Raw genomic sequence first — 16,524 nt, 5'->3', positions numbered from 1 at the left:
ATTCTAGCATTTTAAATCCTGGCCCATTATCACTTATAACTTCCTTCATATCGAATTCAAATTGATGTTGAGCCAATACAGTAAATGACTTAAATATTTCAAACACATTTGATTTATCCCAAAGAAAATAGACCCGGGTGATTCTAGAATAATCATCCACAATTACAAGTCAATAAGAATTACCACCTGAAAGGGAAATATGCCCTTGGGAAATTTCTATAAGTATTTTGGTGATTAAATGTCCAACACATCTTGATTGGCTTCTTGTGTGCTAAATGTGGGAAAAGTGCAAATCAAGGCATGAGGTATGTTTCTAGACTTAGTACATTGCTCTTGAATACTAATGTGGTTATCTAAGTGCTAGAAACAATGCTGAGAAGAAAAGAATCGAATCGCAAAAGATTTGGTTGTGTGCAGCCAAAGTCCAGCTCGGCCTGGCACACCGGACTGTCCGGTGGTGCACCGGACAGTGTCCGATGCGCCAGGCTGGTCTCCGGTGAAATGGCTGCTCTCGGGAATCGACGACGGTGTACGGCTAAAAATCACCGTACTATCCGGTGGTGCACCAGACTGTCCGGTGAGTCATCCGCGGCGAACTCGTCGCTCTCGGGAAAAGGATCAGCGGCGTACGGCTAAAATTCACCGGACTGTCCGGTGCAATGGTCGCTAGCGCAAACGGTCGGCCACGTAATCTTCGCGCGACACGTGGACTGTTCCAACGGTCAGCTGGTGCGCCGGACTGTCCGGTGCGCCAATCAGCCCAGAGGAGCAACAGTCGGATATGCCAAATTTGGAAGGAGGTCGCGCACCGGACAGTCTACAGGACCTGTCCGGTGGCGCACCAGACTGTCCGGTGCGCCACTCGACAGAAGGCAGGAATTGCCTTCCAAGTTGGCCTCCAACGGCTCCTAGCTGCCTTGGGGCTATAAAAGAGACCCCTAGGCGTATGGAGGAGTCATCTAAGCATTCACTAAGCATTCTAAGACTCCCACACTCCGCCTCCACGCAGTTGATCGATTGTGTTAGTGGTTTGAGCTCCGTTCGAGTTGTGAACTCTCTATGCTATGTTTCGAGCTCAAGTCTTGGCTTGTGTGCGTGTGTGTGCTGCGGATTTGTGTCTTGTGTGTGTTGCTCTTCCCAGCCTTATTATGTGCTTTCTTTGTGATCTCTATTGTAAGGGCGAGAGACTCCAAGTTGTGGAGATTCCTCACAAACGGGAAAATACACTAAAAGAAAAGACAGTGGTATTCAAGTTGATCATCAGATCACTTGAAAGGGGTTGAGTGCAACCCTTGTCCATTGGGACGCCACAATGTGGAAGTAGGCAAGTGTTACTTGGCCGAACCACGGGATAAAATCGCGTGTCTCTTGTGATTGCTTTATCTGTGATTGTTTTGTCCACAAAAACTCGCCTCTCAACTACTTAGTCGCATTAACACTTCTATTACTAAATTCTGTGGCTATTTAGTGTTTAATTTTACAGGATCACCTATTCACCCCCCCCCTCTAGGTGCTCTCAATTGGTATCAGAGTCGTACTCTTCATCTAAGGGACTAACCGCCTAAAGAGATGGATCCTAAGGGAAAGGGGATGGTGGTCAACGACAAGGAGAAGGAGTCCCTCTTCAACGAGCCAAGGGACGACAAGCCCACTGACTCAGGATCGAGTCACAAGAAGAGGGACGAGAAGAAGAAGAGGCACATCAAGAAGATCATTTACTACGACAGTGATGCCTCCTCTTCTTCACCAAGAGACGACGACGATGACGACTCTTCGTCGAAAAAGAGAACGGTTAATCAAAACTACTCTTTTGACTATTCTCACATGCCGTACAATTCAAATGCACATCTACTTTCAATTCCCCTTGGAAAACCTCCACACTTTGATGGAGAGGACTATTCATTTCGGAGTCATAAAATGTGTAGTCATTTATTCTCTCTCCATCCTAGCATTTGGGAAATTGTAGAGAATGGGATGCACTTCGATAGTACGGATAACTCTATGATAATTAATGAACAGATTCATAAAAATGCCCAAGCTACTACTGTCTTGCTAGCTTCACTTTGCAGGGATGAATATAATAAGGTGAGCGGCTTAGACAACGCCAAGCAAATCTGGGACATCCTCAAGATATCTCATGAGGGAAATGATGCCACCATGATTACCAAAATGGAGCTGGTAGAAGGCGAACTGGGGAGATTTGCGATGATCAGGGGAGAGGAGCCAACTCAGACTTACAACAGGCTCAAGACCCTGGTCAACAAGATCCGAAGCTATGGAAGCACAAGATGGACGGATCATGATGTTGTTTGACTCATGCTAAGGTCATTTACTGTAATTGACCCCCATCTTGTCAATCTTATTCGTGAAAACCCCAGGTACACCAAGATGATGCCCAAAGAGATCCTTGGAAAACTTGTGAGCGGTCGCATGATGGTGAAGGAAGCTCGATACGTGGACGATGCTCTAAACGGTCCACTACCCATCTACGAGCCTCAACTTGTTGCTCTCAAGGCAACCAGTAGCAGGGAGGCGCTACCAAGCAAAGTGGCACAAGTGGAAGCTGCTGGCCTCAACGAAGATGAGATGGCGCTTATCATCAAGCGCTTCAAGACCGCGCTTAAAGGACGCAAGGAGTACCTCAACAAGAACAAAACAAGGGGAAAGCGCTCCTGCTTCAAATGCGGTAAGACTGGTCATCTTATTGCTCAATGTCCCGATAATGAAAATGACCAGGGACAAGAAAGACATGGGAAGAAGGAAAAGAAGAAGAACTATAGGAAGGCGAAGGGCGAGGCGCATCTTGGAAAGGAATGGGACTCTGATTGCTCCTCATCCGACTCCGACGATGAAGGATTGGCTGCCACGGCCTTCGACAAGTCTTCGCTTTTCCCCAACGAATGCCACACTTGCCTCATGGACAAGGAGAAGAAGGTATGTATTCGAGATTCTCCTAAGTACTCTACTTCTAGTGATGAGGAATCCTCCGATAATGAAGTAGATTACTCTAGTTTATTTAAAGGTTTAGATAGAGCCAAAGTAGAGAAAAATAATGAATTGATTGATGCTCTAAATGAAAAGGATAGACTTTTAGATAAGCAAGAGGACATTTTATATGAAGAACATGATAAATTGGTTAGTGCTCAAAAATCTCTTGCTCTAGAAATTAAAAGAAATGAAATGTTATCCTCTGAGTTGTCTGCTTGCCCTGAATCTGTTTCTAGTTTAAAGAATTTAAATAATGATTTAAATGCTAAACTAGAGGAAGCTAGAAAAATAAGTTCATGTGTAGAGCATGTTGTCATTTGTAATAGATGTAAGGATTTTGATGTTAATGCCTGTGATGAACCTCTTATTGCTATTACTAAATTGAATGATGAGGTGGCAAGTCTTAATGCTCAACTTAAGACTTGCAAAAGTAATTTTGATAAATTAAAATTTGCTAGGGATGCCTACACTATTGGTAGACACCCCTCAATTAAGGATGGACTTGGTTTTCGAAAGGAAACCAAGAACTTAACAAGCCAAAAGGCTCCCGTTCTCAACAAGGAGAAAGGGAAGGCCCCTATGGCTAGTAGCCCTCAAAGGAATCATGCTTTTATTTATGATTGGAAAATTGCTAGTCATAATAAGAGTTATGTTAATACTGCTTACAATGATTCACATGCTATGTTTGCCTCTAACTCTACTTTTATGCATGGTAGAAGTAGGCCTAGAAAAAATCATGTTGTGCATCATGTGCCTAGGAAAATGTGTAATAAGCCTACTACTATTTTTCATACTTGCAACACTTCGTTTGTACTTTCATGTAAGAATGAAAAAGTAGTTGCTAGAAAGTTGGGATCCAAATACAAGGGAGACAAGACTTGTATTTGGGTTCCAAAAATTATTGTGACTAACCTTGTAGGACCCAACAAGAGTTGGGTACCTAAAACCCAAGCGTAAATTGCTTTGCAGGTTTATTGAAGTCGCCTAGAGGGGGGGTGAATAGGCAAATCTGAAATTTATAAACTTAAGCACACACTACAAGCCGGGTTAGCGTTAGAATTAAGTGCGAGTCCGAAAGAGAGGGCGAAAACAAATCACAAGCGAATAAGAGCGGATGACACGGTGATTTGTTTTACCGAGGTTCGGTTCTTGCAAACCTACTCCCCGTTGAGGTGGTCACAAAGACCAGGTCTCTTTCAACCCGTTCCCTCTCTCAAACGGTCACTTAGACCGAGTGAGCTTCTCTTCTCAATCAAACAGGACACTAAGTCCCCACAAGGACCACCACACAATTGGTGTCTCTTGCCTTGGTTACAATTGAGTTGGAATCAAGAAAGAAGGACGAAGAAAAGCAATCCAAGCGTAAGAGCTCAAATGAACACAAATGTCTCTCTCTAGTCACTAATTTGGTTGGAGTGATTCCGGACTTGGGAGAGGATTTGATCTCTTTGTTTGTGTCTTGTATTGAATGCTATAGCTCTTGTATGAGGTTTGAAGCCTGAAAACTTGGATGCAATGAATGGTGGGTGTTTGGGGGTATTTATAGCCCCAACCACCAAAGTAGCCGTTGGTGAAGGCTGTTGTCGCATGGCGCATCGGACAGTCCGGTGCGCCACCGGACACCGTCCGGTGTGCCAGCCACGTCACCCGACCGTTAGGGTTCGACCGTTGGAGCTTCTGACTTCTGGGCCACCGGACAGTCCGGTGGTGCACTGGACAGTCACTGTTCACTGTCCGGTGCGCCTTCTGGCGCCTGTTCTGACTTCTGCGCGCGCAGGCGCGCACTGTAGCGCATTTAATGTTCGTTGCAGACGACCGTTGGCGCTGTGTAGCCGTTACTCCGCTGGCGCACCGGACAGTCCGGTGCTACACCGGACAGTCCTGTGAATTATAGCGGAGCGGCTCCCAGAATTCCCGAAGGTGGCAAGTTCAGAGTTGGGTTCCCTGGTGCACCGGACACTGTCCGGTGCGCCAGACCAGGGCACACTTTGGTAGTCTTTTGCTCTTTTTATTTGAACTCTTTCTTGGTCTTTTTATTGGTTTGTTGTGAACCTTTGGCACCTATAAAACTTATAATCTAGAGCAAACTAGTTAGTCCAATTGTTTGTGTTGGGCAATTCAACCACCAAAATCAATTAGGAAAAGGTGTGAGCCTATTTTTCTTTCAATCTCCCCCTTTCTGGTGATTGATGCCAACACAAACCAAAGCAAATATAAAAGTGCAAAATTGAACTAGTTTGCATAATGTAAGTGCAAAGGTTGCTTGGAATGAAACCAATAATTATTTCTACTAGATATGCATGGATGACTTTCTTCTTATTTAAAATTTTGGACCACGCTTGCACCACTTGTTTTGTTTTTGCAAATTCTTTTGTAAATTCTTTTCAAAGTCTTTTTGCAAATAGTCAAAGGTAAATGAATAAGATTTTGAGAAGCATTTTCAAGATTTGAAATTTTCTCCCCCTGTTTCAAATGCTTTTCCTTTGACTAAACAAAACTCCCCTTAATGAAGTCCTACTCTTAGTGTTCAAAAGGGTTTTAGATATTAATTTTGAAGAGGGTATACCAGTTTGAAATTATAAAAATAATATACCAATTGAAAAATCTTTTCTTAACCCAAATTTGAGAGACTACATTTTGAAATTGGTGGTGGTGCGGTCCTTTTGCTTTGGGCTAATACTTTCTCCCCTTTGGCATGAATCACCAAAAACGGATACTATGAGTGAAATATAAGCCCTTTTTATACTTTCTCCCCCTATGGTGAATAATATATGAGTGAAGATTATACCAAATTGGAGAGCGGTGTGGAGCGACGGCGAAGGATGAATAATTCGATGGAGTGGAGTGGAAGCCTTGTCTTCGCCGAAGACTCCATTTCCCTTTCAATCTATGACTTGGTATGAAATTTACTTGACAAACACGTTAGTCATAGCAAAGAAAGAGATGATCAAAGGTATAAATGAGCTATGTGTGCAAAATATCAACCAAAATTCCTAGAATCAAGAATATTTAGCTCATGCCTAAGTTTGGTAAAAGTTTGCTCATCTAATGACTTGATAAAGATACCGGCTAATTGTTCTTTGGTGTTAATATAAGCAATCTCGATATCTCCCTTTTGTTGGTGATCCCTCAAAAAATGATACCGAATGGCTATGTGTTTAGTGCGGCTATGCTCAACGAGATTATCCGCCATGCGGATTGCACTCTCATTATCACATAGAAGAGGAACTTTGGTTAATTTGTAACCATAATCTCTAAGAGTTTGCCTCATCCAAAGCAATTGCGCGCAACAATGGTCTGCGGTAATGTACTCGGCTTCGGCGGTAGAAAGAGCTACAGAATTTTGCTTCTTTGAAGCCCAAGACACCTGAGATCTTCCCAAGAACTGGCAAGTCCCTGATGTGCTCTTTCTATTAATTTTACACCCTGCCCAATCAGCATCAGAATAACCAATTAAATCAAATGTGGATCCCCTGGGGTACCAAAGACCAAACTTAGGAGTATAAACTAAATATCTCAAGATTCGTTTTACGGCCCTAAGGTGAACTTCCTTAGGATCGGCTTGGAATCTTGCACACATGCATACAGAAAGCATAATGTCCGGTCGTGAAGCACATAAATAGAGTAAAGAACCTATCATCGATTGGTATACCTTTTGATCTACAGATTTACCTCCCGTGTCGAGGTCGAGATGCACATTAGTTCCCATGGGTGTCTTAATGGGCTTGGCATCCTTCATCCCAAACTTGGTGAGTATGTCTTGAATGTACTTCGTTTGGCTAATGAAGGTGCCCTCTTGGAGTTGCTTGACTTGGAATCCTAAGAAATACTTCAACTCCCCCATCATAGACATCTCGAATTTTTGAATCATGATCCTACTAAATTCTTCACAAGTAGATTTATTAGTAGACCCAAATATGATATCATCAACATAAATTTGGCATACAAACAAATCATTTGCAATTGTTTTAGTGAATAGAGTAGGATCGGCTTTTCCGACTTTGAAGCCATTAGCGATAAGAAAATCTCTTAGGCATTCATACCATGCTCTTGGGGCTTGCTTGAGCCCATAAAGCGCCTTAGAGAGTTTATAGACATGGTTAGGGTACTCACTATCTTCAAAGCCGGAAGGTTGCTCAACATAGACTTCCTCCTTGATTGGTCCATTGAGGAAGGCACTCTTCACGTCCATTTGATAAAGCTTGAAGCCATGGTAAGTAGCATATGCAAGTAAAATGTGAATTGACTCAAGCCTAGCTACGGGTGCATAGGTTTCACCGAAATCCAAACCTTCGACTTGTGAATATCCCTTGGCCATAAGTCGGGCTTTGTTCCTTGTCACCACACCATGCTCATCTTGTTTGTTGCGGAAGACCCACTTGGTTCCTACAACATTTTGGTTAGGACGTGGAACCAATTGCCATACCTCATTCCTCGTGAAGTTGTTGAGTTCCTCTTGCATCGCTAGCACCCAATCCGAATCTTGAAGTGCTTCCTCTACCCTGTGTGGCTCAATGGAGGAAACAAACGAGTAATGTTCACAAAAATGAGCAACACGAGATCGAGTAGTTACCCCCTTATGAATGTCGCCGAGGATGGTGTTGACGGGGTGATCTCGTTGTATTGCTTGGTGGACTCTTGGGTGTGGCGGTCTTGGACCCTCATCATCTTCCTTGTCTTGATCATTAGCATCTCCCCCTTGATCATTGTCCTCCTCTTGAGGTGGCTCCTCTTGATCTTCATCATCATCATCTTGAGCTTGATCCTCATCTTGAGTTGGTGGAGATGCTTGCATGGAGGAAGATGGTTGATCTTGTGCTTGTGGAGGTTCTTCGGATTCCTTAGGACACACATCCCCAATGGACATGTTCCTTAGCGCGACGCACGGAGCCTCTTCATCATCTAGCTCATCAAGATCAACTTGCTCTACTTGAGAACCGTTAGTCTCATCAAACACAATGTCACAAGAAACTTCAACTAGTCCAGAGGACTTGTTAAAGACTATATGCCCTTGTGTTTCAATCATAACCAAGTAAAAAGCCTTCTACAACCTTAAGAGCAAATTTAGATTTTCTATCTCTTTTAACAAGAATAAAGCATTTGCTACCAAAGACTCTAAAATATGAAACATTGGGCTTTTTACCGGTGAGGAGTTCATAAGATGTCTTCTTGAGGATTCGGTGAAGATATAACCGGTTGATGGCGTAGCAAGCGGTGTTGACCGCCTCGGCCCAAAACCGATCCGAAGTCTTGTATTCATCAAGCATGGTCCTTGCCATGTCCAATAGAGTTCTATTCTTCCTCTCCACTATACCATTTTGTTGAGGTGTGTAGGGAGAAGAGAACTCATGCTTGATGCCCTCATCCTCAAGAAAGCCTTCTATTTGTGAGTTCTTGAACTCCGTCCCGTTGTCGCTTCTAATTTTCTTGATCCTTAAGCCGAACTCATTTTGAGCCCGTCTCAAGAATCCCTTTAAGGTATCTTGGGTTTGAGATTTATCCTGCAAAAAGAACACCCAAGTGAAGCGAGAATAATCATCCACAATTACAAGACAATACTTACTCCTGCCGATGCTTATGTAAGCTATCGGGCCGAATAGGTCCATGTGGAGTAGCTCAAGCGGCATGTCGGTCGTCATGATGTTCTTGTGTGGATGATGAACACCAACTTGCTTTCCTGCTTGACATGCGCTACAAACCCTGTCTTCTCAAAATGAACATTGGTTAGTCCCAAAATGTGCTCTCCCTTTAGAAGCTTGTGAAGATTCTTCATCCCAACATGGGCTAGTCGGCAGTGCCAAAGTCAACCCATGTTAGTCTTAGCAATTAAGCAAGTGTCGAGTTTAGCTCTATTAAAATCTACTAAGTATAGCTGACCCTCTAAAACTCCCTTAAATGCTATTGAATCATCACTTCTTCTAAAGACAGTAGCACCTAAATCTGTAAAAAGACAGTTGTAACCCATTTTGCATAATTGAGAAACAGAAAGCAAGTTGTAATCTAAAGAATCTACAAGAAAAACATTGGAAATAGAATGGTCAGGTAATATTGCAATTTTACCAAGTCCTTTGACCAAACCTTGATTTCCATCCCCGGATGTGATAGCTCGTTGGGGATCTTGGTTTTTCTCATAGGAGGAGAACATCTTTTTCTCCCCAGTCATGTGGTTTGTGCACCCGCTGTCGATGATCCAACTTGAGCCCCCGGATGCATAAACCTACAAAACAAGTTTAGGCCTTGTTCTTAGGTACCCAAACGATCTTGGGTCCTTTCACATTAGAAACAAGCACCTTGGGTACCCAAACACAAGTCTTTGACCCTTGTGTTTGGCCCCAATATATTTGGCAACTACTTTGTCTGATTTGTTAGTGAACACATATGATGCATCAAAAGTCTTAAATGAAATGTTATGATCATTTGATGCAATAGGAGTTTTCTTCTTAGGCAATTTAACATGTGTAGAATGCCTAGAGCTAGAAGCCTCATTCTTATAAATAAAAGCATGGTGAGTAGAATGAGTCTTCTTTGCATGAATTCTCCTAATCTTATTCTCAGGATAACCAGCAGGATATAAAATATAGCCCTCGTTATCCTGAGGCATGGGAGCCTTGCGCTTAACAAAATTATACAATCTTTTAGGAGGGGCATTAAGCTTGACATTGTCTCCTTTTTGGAAGCCAATGCCATCCTTAATGCCAGAGCGTCTCCCACTATAAAGCATGCTACGAGCAAATTTAAATTTCTCATTTTCTAGTTCATGCTCGACAATTTTGGCATCTAATTTAGCTATATGATCATTTTGTTGTTTAATCATAGCAAGGTGATCATGGATAGCATCTACATTAACATCTCTACATCTAGTGCAAATAGAAACATGCTCAATGGTAGATGTAGAGGGTTTGTAATCTTTTAATTCAACAATCTTAGCATGTAAAATGACATTCTCTTCTCTAAGATTGGAAATAGACGCATTGCAAACATCTAAGTCTTTAGCCTTAGCAATTAATTTTTCATTCTCATTTCTAAGGTTAGCAAGAGAGGCATTCAATTTTTCAATCTTAGCAATTAAACTAGCATTATCATTTCTAAGATTGGTAATTGAATCATCACAAATATTTGACTTCTCAACCTTAGCAATCAAATTAGCATTCTCAATTCTAAGGTTGGAAAAAGTGTCATGGCAAGTGCTTAGCTCACTAGTTAATTTTTCACATTTTTCTACCTCTAGAGCATAAGCATTTTTAACCTTAACATGCTTTTTGTTTTCTTTAATAAGGAAGTCCTCTTGACTATCCAAGAGTTCATCCTTCTCATGAATAGCACTAATTAATTCATTTAATTTCTCCTTTTGTTGCATGTTTAGGTTGGCAAAAAGCGTCAATAAATCATCCTCATCATCACTAGAGCTAGCCTCATCACTAGATGTTGCATACTTAGTGGAGGATCTAGATTTTACCTTCTTCTTCTTGCCGTCCTTTGGCATGAGGCACTTGTGGCCGACGTTGGGGAAGAGAAGGCCCTTGGTGACGGCGATGTTTGCGGCGTCCTCGTCGGAGGAGGAGTCGGTGGAGCTCTCGTCGGAGTTCCACTCACGGCAAACATGGGCATCGCCGCCCTTCTTCTTGTAGTACTTCTTCTTTTGTCTTCTCTTTCCCTTCTTGTCGTCGCCCGTGTCACTGTCACTAGAAATAGGACATTTTGCTATAAAGTGACTGGGCTTACCACATTTGTAGCAAACCTTCTTGGAGCGGGGTTTGTAATCCTTCCCCCTCCTTTGCTTGAGAATTTGGCGGAAGCTCTTGATGATGAGCGCCATCTCCTCGTTGTCGAGCTTGGAGGCGTCGATGGGGACCCTACTTGGTGTAAAGTCTTCTTTCTTCTCCTCCATTGCCTTAAATGCAACGGGTTGTACATCGGGTGTGGAGGAGGCGCCTTGCTCGATGATTTTCTTGGAGCCTTTGATCATCAATTCAAAGCTCACAAATTTTCCTATAACCTCCTCGGAAGACATTAGCTTGTATCTAGGATCACCACGAATTAATTGAACTTGTGTAGGATTAAGAAATACAAGTGATCTTAGAATAACCTTGACCATTTCATGGTCATCCCATTTGGTGCTCCCGAGGTTGCGCACTTGGTTCACCAAGGTCTTGAGCCGATTGTACATTACTTGTGGCTCCTCCCCTTGATGAAGCATGAAGCGACCGAGCTCCCCCTCGATCGTTTCCCTCTTGGTGATCTTGGTCACCTCATCTCCTTCGTGCATGGCCTTTAGAACATCCGAAATCTCTTTAGCACTCTTCAACCCTTGCACCTTATTATACTCCTCTCGACTTAGAGAGGCGAGAAGTATAGTGGTGGCTTGGGAGTTGAAGTGCCGGATTTGGGCAACTTCATCCGAGTCATAGTCTTCATCCCCCGACGATGGTACATGTACTCCAATCTCAACAACATCCCAAATACTAGTGTGGAGTGAGGTTAGATGGTGCCTCATTTTGTCACTCCACATATTATAATCTTCACCATCAAACATGGGTGGTTTGCCTAATGGGACGGAAAGTAAAGGAGTACGTTTTGAAATACGAGGATAGCGTAGGGGAATCTTACTAAACTTCTTGCGCTCATGGTGCTTAGAAGTGACGGACGACGTGTCGGAGCCGGAGGTGGATGGCGATGAAGAGTCCGTCTCGTAGTAGACTACCTTCTTCATCTTCTTTTTCTTTTCGCCGCTCCGACGCGACTTGTCGTGTGCAGGGGATCCCTTCACCTTGTTGCCGAACTCCCCGGATGGAGCCTTCCCGTGGCTTGTGGTGGGCTTCTCGCCGATTACCATTTCCTTCTTGGCGTGATCTCCCGACATCACTTCGAGCGGTTAGGCTCTAATGAAGTACCGGGCTCTGATACCAATTGCAAGTCGCCTAGAGGGGGGTGAATAGGCAAATCTGAAATTTATAAACTTAAGCACACACTACAAGTCGGGTTGGCGTTAGAATTAAGTGCGAGTCTGAAAGAGAGGGCGAAAACAAATCACAAGCGAATAAGAGCGGATGACACGATGATTTGTTTTACCGAGGTTCGGTTCTTGCAAACCTACTCCCCGTTGAGGTGGTCACAAAGACCGGGTCTCTTTCAACCCTTTCCCTCTCTCAAACGGTCACTTAGACCGAGTGAGCTTCTCTTCTCAATCAAACGGGACACTAAGTCCCCACAAGGACCACCACACAATTGGTGTCTATTGCCTTGGTTACAATTGAGTTGGAATCAAGAAGGAAGGAAGAAAAAAAGCAATCCAAGCGCAAGAGCTCAAATGAACACAAATGTCTCTCTCTCTTGTCACTAATTTGGTTGGAGTGATTCCGGACTTGGGAGAGGATTTGATCTCTTTGTTTGTGTCTTGTATTGAATGCTATAGCTCTTGTATGAGGTTTGAAGGCTGAAAACTTGGATGCAATGAATGGTGGGTGGTTGGGGGTATTTATAGCCCCAACCACCAAAGTGCCCTTTGGTGAAGGCTGATGTCGCATGGCGCACCGGACAGTTCGGTGCGCCACCGGACACCGTCCGGTGTGCTAGCCACGTCACCTAACCGTTAGGGTTCGACTGTTGGAGCTTCTGACTTCTGGGCCACCGGACAGTCCGGTGGTGCACCGAACAATCACTGTTCACTGTCCGGTACGCCTTCTGGCGCCTGTCCTGACTTCTGCGCGCGCAGGCACGCACTGTAGCGCATTTAATGTTCGTTGCAGACGACCGTTGACACTGTGTAGCCGTTACTCTGCTGGCACACCGGACAGTCCTGTGAATTATAGCGGAGCAACTCCCAGAATTCCCGAAGGTGGCAAGTTCAGAGTTGGGTTCCCTGGTGCACCGGACACTTTCCGGTGGCACACCGGACAGTCCGGTGCGCCAGACCAGGGCACACTTTGGTAGTATTTTGCTCTTTTTATTTGAACCCTTTCTTGGTCTTTTTATTGGTTTGTTGTGAACCTTTGGCACCTGTAAAACTTATAATCTAGAGCAAACTAGTTAGTCCAATTGTTTGTGTTGGACAATTCAACCACCAAAATCAATTAGGAAAAGGTGTGAGCCTATTTTCCTTTCATTTATGCATCAGGGGCTCAAGCTGGATTATCGACAGCGGATGCACAAACCACATGACGGGGGAGAAGAAAATGTTCACCTCCTACGTCAAGAACAAGGATTCCCAAGATGCGATTATCTTTGGAGATGGGAACCAAGGCAAGGTTAAAGGATTGGGAAAGATAGCCATTACATCCGAGCATTCAATCTCCAATGTGTTTTTAGTTGAATCGCTCTGGTACAACTTATTGTCTATGAGTCAATTATGTAACATGGGCTATAATTGTTTATTCACAAATATAGATGTATCTGTCTTTAGAAGGAGTGATGGTTCAATAGCGTTTAAGGGTGTACTAGATGGCAAGCTCTACTTAGTTGATTTTTCGAAAGAGAATGTCGATCTAGATGCATGCTTAATAGCTAAGACTAATATGGGCTGGCTCTAGCATCGCCGTCTAGCACATGTTGGGATGAAGAACCTTCATAAACTTCTAAAGGGAGATCATGTGTTAGGACTAACTGATGTGTGCTTTGAGAAAGACAGACCTTGTGCAGCATGTCAAGCAGGGAAACAGGTGGGAAGCACTCAACATAGCAAGAATGTAATGACGACGTCAAGACCACTGGAACTTCTCCACATGGACCTCTTTGGACCCGTTGCCTACCTTAGCATCGGGGGAAGTAAGTATGGTCTTGTAATTGTTGATGATTTTTCCCGCTACACTTGGGTACTCTTTTTGCAGGACAAATCAGAAACCCAAGGGACCCTAAATCGCTTTCTAAGGAGGGCTCAAAATGAGTTTGAGCTTAAGGTGAAAAAGATAAGGAGCGACAATGGGTCTGAGTTCAAGAATCTACAAGTTGAAAATTTTCTTAAGGAGGAAGGCATCAAGCACGAGTTCTCCGCTCCCTACACATCACAGCAAAACGGTGTGGTAGAGTGGAAGATCAGGATGCTTATCGACATGGCGAGAACGATGCTTGGAGAGTTCAAGACGCCCGAGCGGTTTTGGTCGAAAGCTGTGAACACAACATGCCACGCCATAAACCGGTTCTATCTACATCGTCTTCTCAAGAAGACCTCCTACGAATTCCTTACCGGTAACAAACCCAACCTCTCCTACTTTCGTGTATTTGGGAGCAAATGTTACAATCTGGTGAAGAAAGGTAGACATTCTAAATTTGCTCCCAAGGCAGTAGAAGGGTTTTTACTAGAGTATGACTCAAATACAAAGGTGTATAGAGTCTTCAACAAATCATCAGGTTTGGTTGAAGTCTCTAGCGACGTTGTATTTGATGAGACTAATGGCTCTACCAAGGCTTCATTCTCAACAATGATTTGTGATTCATCACACCCAATATTATCATCCACAAGAGAAAATTTGCATTTATCACAAATAAAACTAGTAGGTTGTGGTTCACTTGTAGAACTATAAAGTAAGTCACAAGTGACTCCAACATCCTCGGTGACCACCACAACTTCATGCACAAGTGATGAGTTTTGAGCCTCCACAAGCTTCTCACAACTCTCTTTTAGATTGTTGTGGGAGGTCTTGAGCTCCTCAAAAGACACTTGAAAGTTTTTGTATAATTCCTTCAAGGTCCTAATTTTTTTCTTTGTGCATGTAGTCATCGGCCTCACCCAACATTATAACAAGATCATCATATGAATATCCATCATCATCAAGATCATCGATATCATCATCATCATCTACATCATTTAAATCGGTTATGTTTTTTTACCTTAGCATCACCGTTTGCCATGAGACAATGAGGAGATGAGAAAAGTGAAGGAGCCTACTTGACAGCGATTCTGGCATTTAGTTTGGATGAGGAATCATCATCATCATCCGAGCTAGCATCCGAATTCCATTCAATTAGATATGCTTTGCCATCCTTCTTCTTGTGAGAGAACTCCTTTTTATCATCTCCATCCTTGCCCTTGTTCTTCTTGCTTGGACAATTCATAGCAATGTGACTGGGTTCTCCACACTCAAAATATTTTCTATCATTAAAATCATTTCTTCTTGATGTTTGGCCCCTTCTAGGTTGACCCTTTTTGTTCCTCATAAATTTGTTGAATTTCTTCACAAAGAGAGCCAACTCCTCATCACTTTCACTTCCATTTCCTTCATTTTCACTTTCTTCCTTTTCAATTGCCTTGGAAGATTTTGCTTTGAGAGCTATTGATTCACCTTTCACTTTCTTAGCCAAACTCACAGCTTTGGCTTGAAACTTTTTGAATATGTCTTGAGTAAGAATCTCTCCCAATACTTCAGTTGGAGAAGTAGTGGTCAAATCACTCCTTACTAACATGGTCACAATAGTGTCATATTTCTCTGGAAGAGATATGAGAAACTTGTGAGTGAATTCCACATCCGGTACATTAAAACCAAGTCCCTTGAGCTTATTTACAAACTTATTTAACCAATTAAACATGTTGGACACACTTTCATCTTCCTTCATGAGAAATTGCTCAAATTTTCCCTTGCATACATACAACTTTGCACCCTTCACTTGTAGTTCCTTCATGAATTTCCATTAGCTTGGTCCAAATCTCATGGGCGGTTGTGAGATTTTTGATGTGGTTGAACTCATTTATATCTAGAGCATCATATAACACATTCATGGCTTGATCATTGGTTAGAACATTCTCATTGTCAATAGATGATGGTTCATCTTGTTTCAATACAACACACCATCTCTAACAATAGGCCAAATCTTTCCTCCCATAGTTTTAAGATGCATTGACATTCATATTTTCCAATAGTCATAATTATTCCCATCAAAATGTGGTGGCATCCCAATGCGCACATTGTTGTTACTAGCCATTTTGTCCAACTCCGGGATGGTTAAATCCACAAACAATGGAGTCTAAACCTCTCATACCACTTGTAGGATCTAGGACATCGGCTAGAGGGGGGTGAATAGACGGTTTTAACTAGAATCAAAGACATTAGAGAAATGTAATCAAAACATCAAGAGATATAAAATTCCTAGCAATGACAGGCTAACAAAATATGATGAGAAATTTATGTTAATTCTACGAATGATAGACACTACACAAATTTCTAACTACTTGCAAGTAATAAGTAAAGAGTGAGAGAATGACACCGAGATTTATCCCGTGGTATCAATGATTTGCCGATCACCCCTAATCCATGTTGAGGTGGAATTCAAGCTCTCACTTGCTCCTCTATAAAGACACGACTTGATCTTTGAGCCAAGTGGTCAAGAACTCACTCAATACCTCGATTCCACTAGTGTCGCCTTTGCCTCTCCGGCGAGGTGGGCGCGAACCCCTCACAATCAACACTATGGTTCCTCCACAATCTTCACGAAGAGCTCGTCAGAGACAACATCCAAGCCGTCTAGGAGCAGTTGTCAATAATCCTGCTATCAATAATTACCAAAACACCACTAAGGGGCCTAGGTGATTCATAGTGGGGTGTCTCG

Source organism: Zea mays, chromosome 3 (assembly GCF_902167145.1).
Source record: "Zea mays cultivar B73 chromosome 3, Zm-B73-REFERENCE-NAM-5.0, whole genome shotgun sequence".
Taxonomy (NCBI): Eukaryota; Viridiplantae; Streptophyta; class Magnoliopsida; order Poales; family Poaceae; genus Zea; species Zea mays.
Note: the sequence above shows the minus strand (reverse complement) of the source record.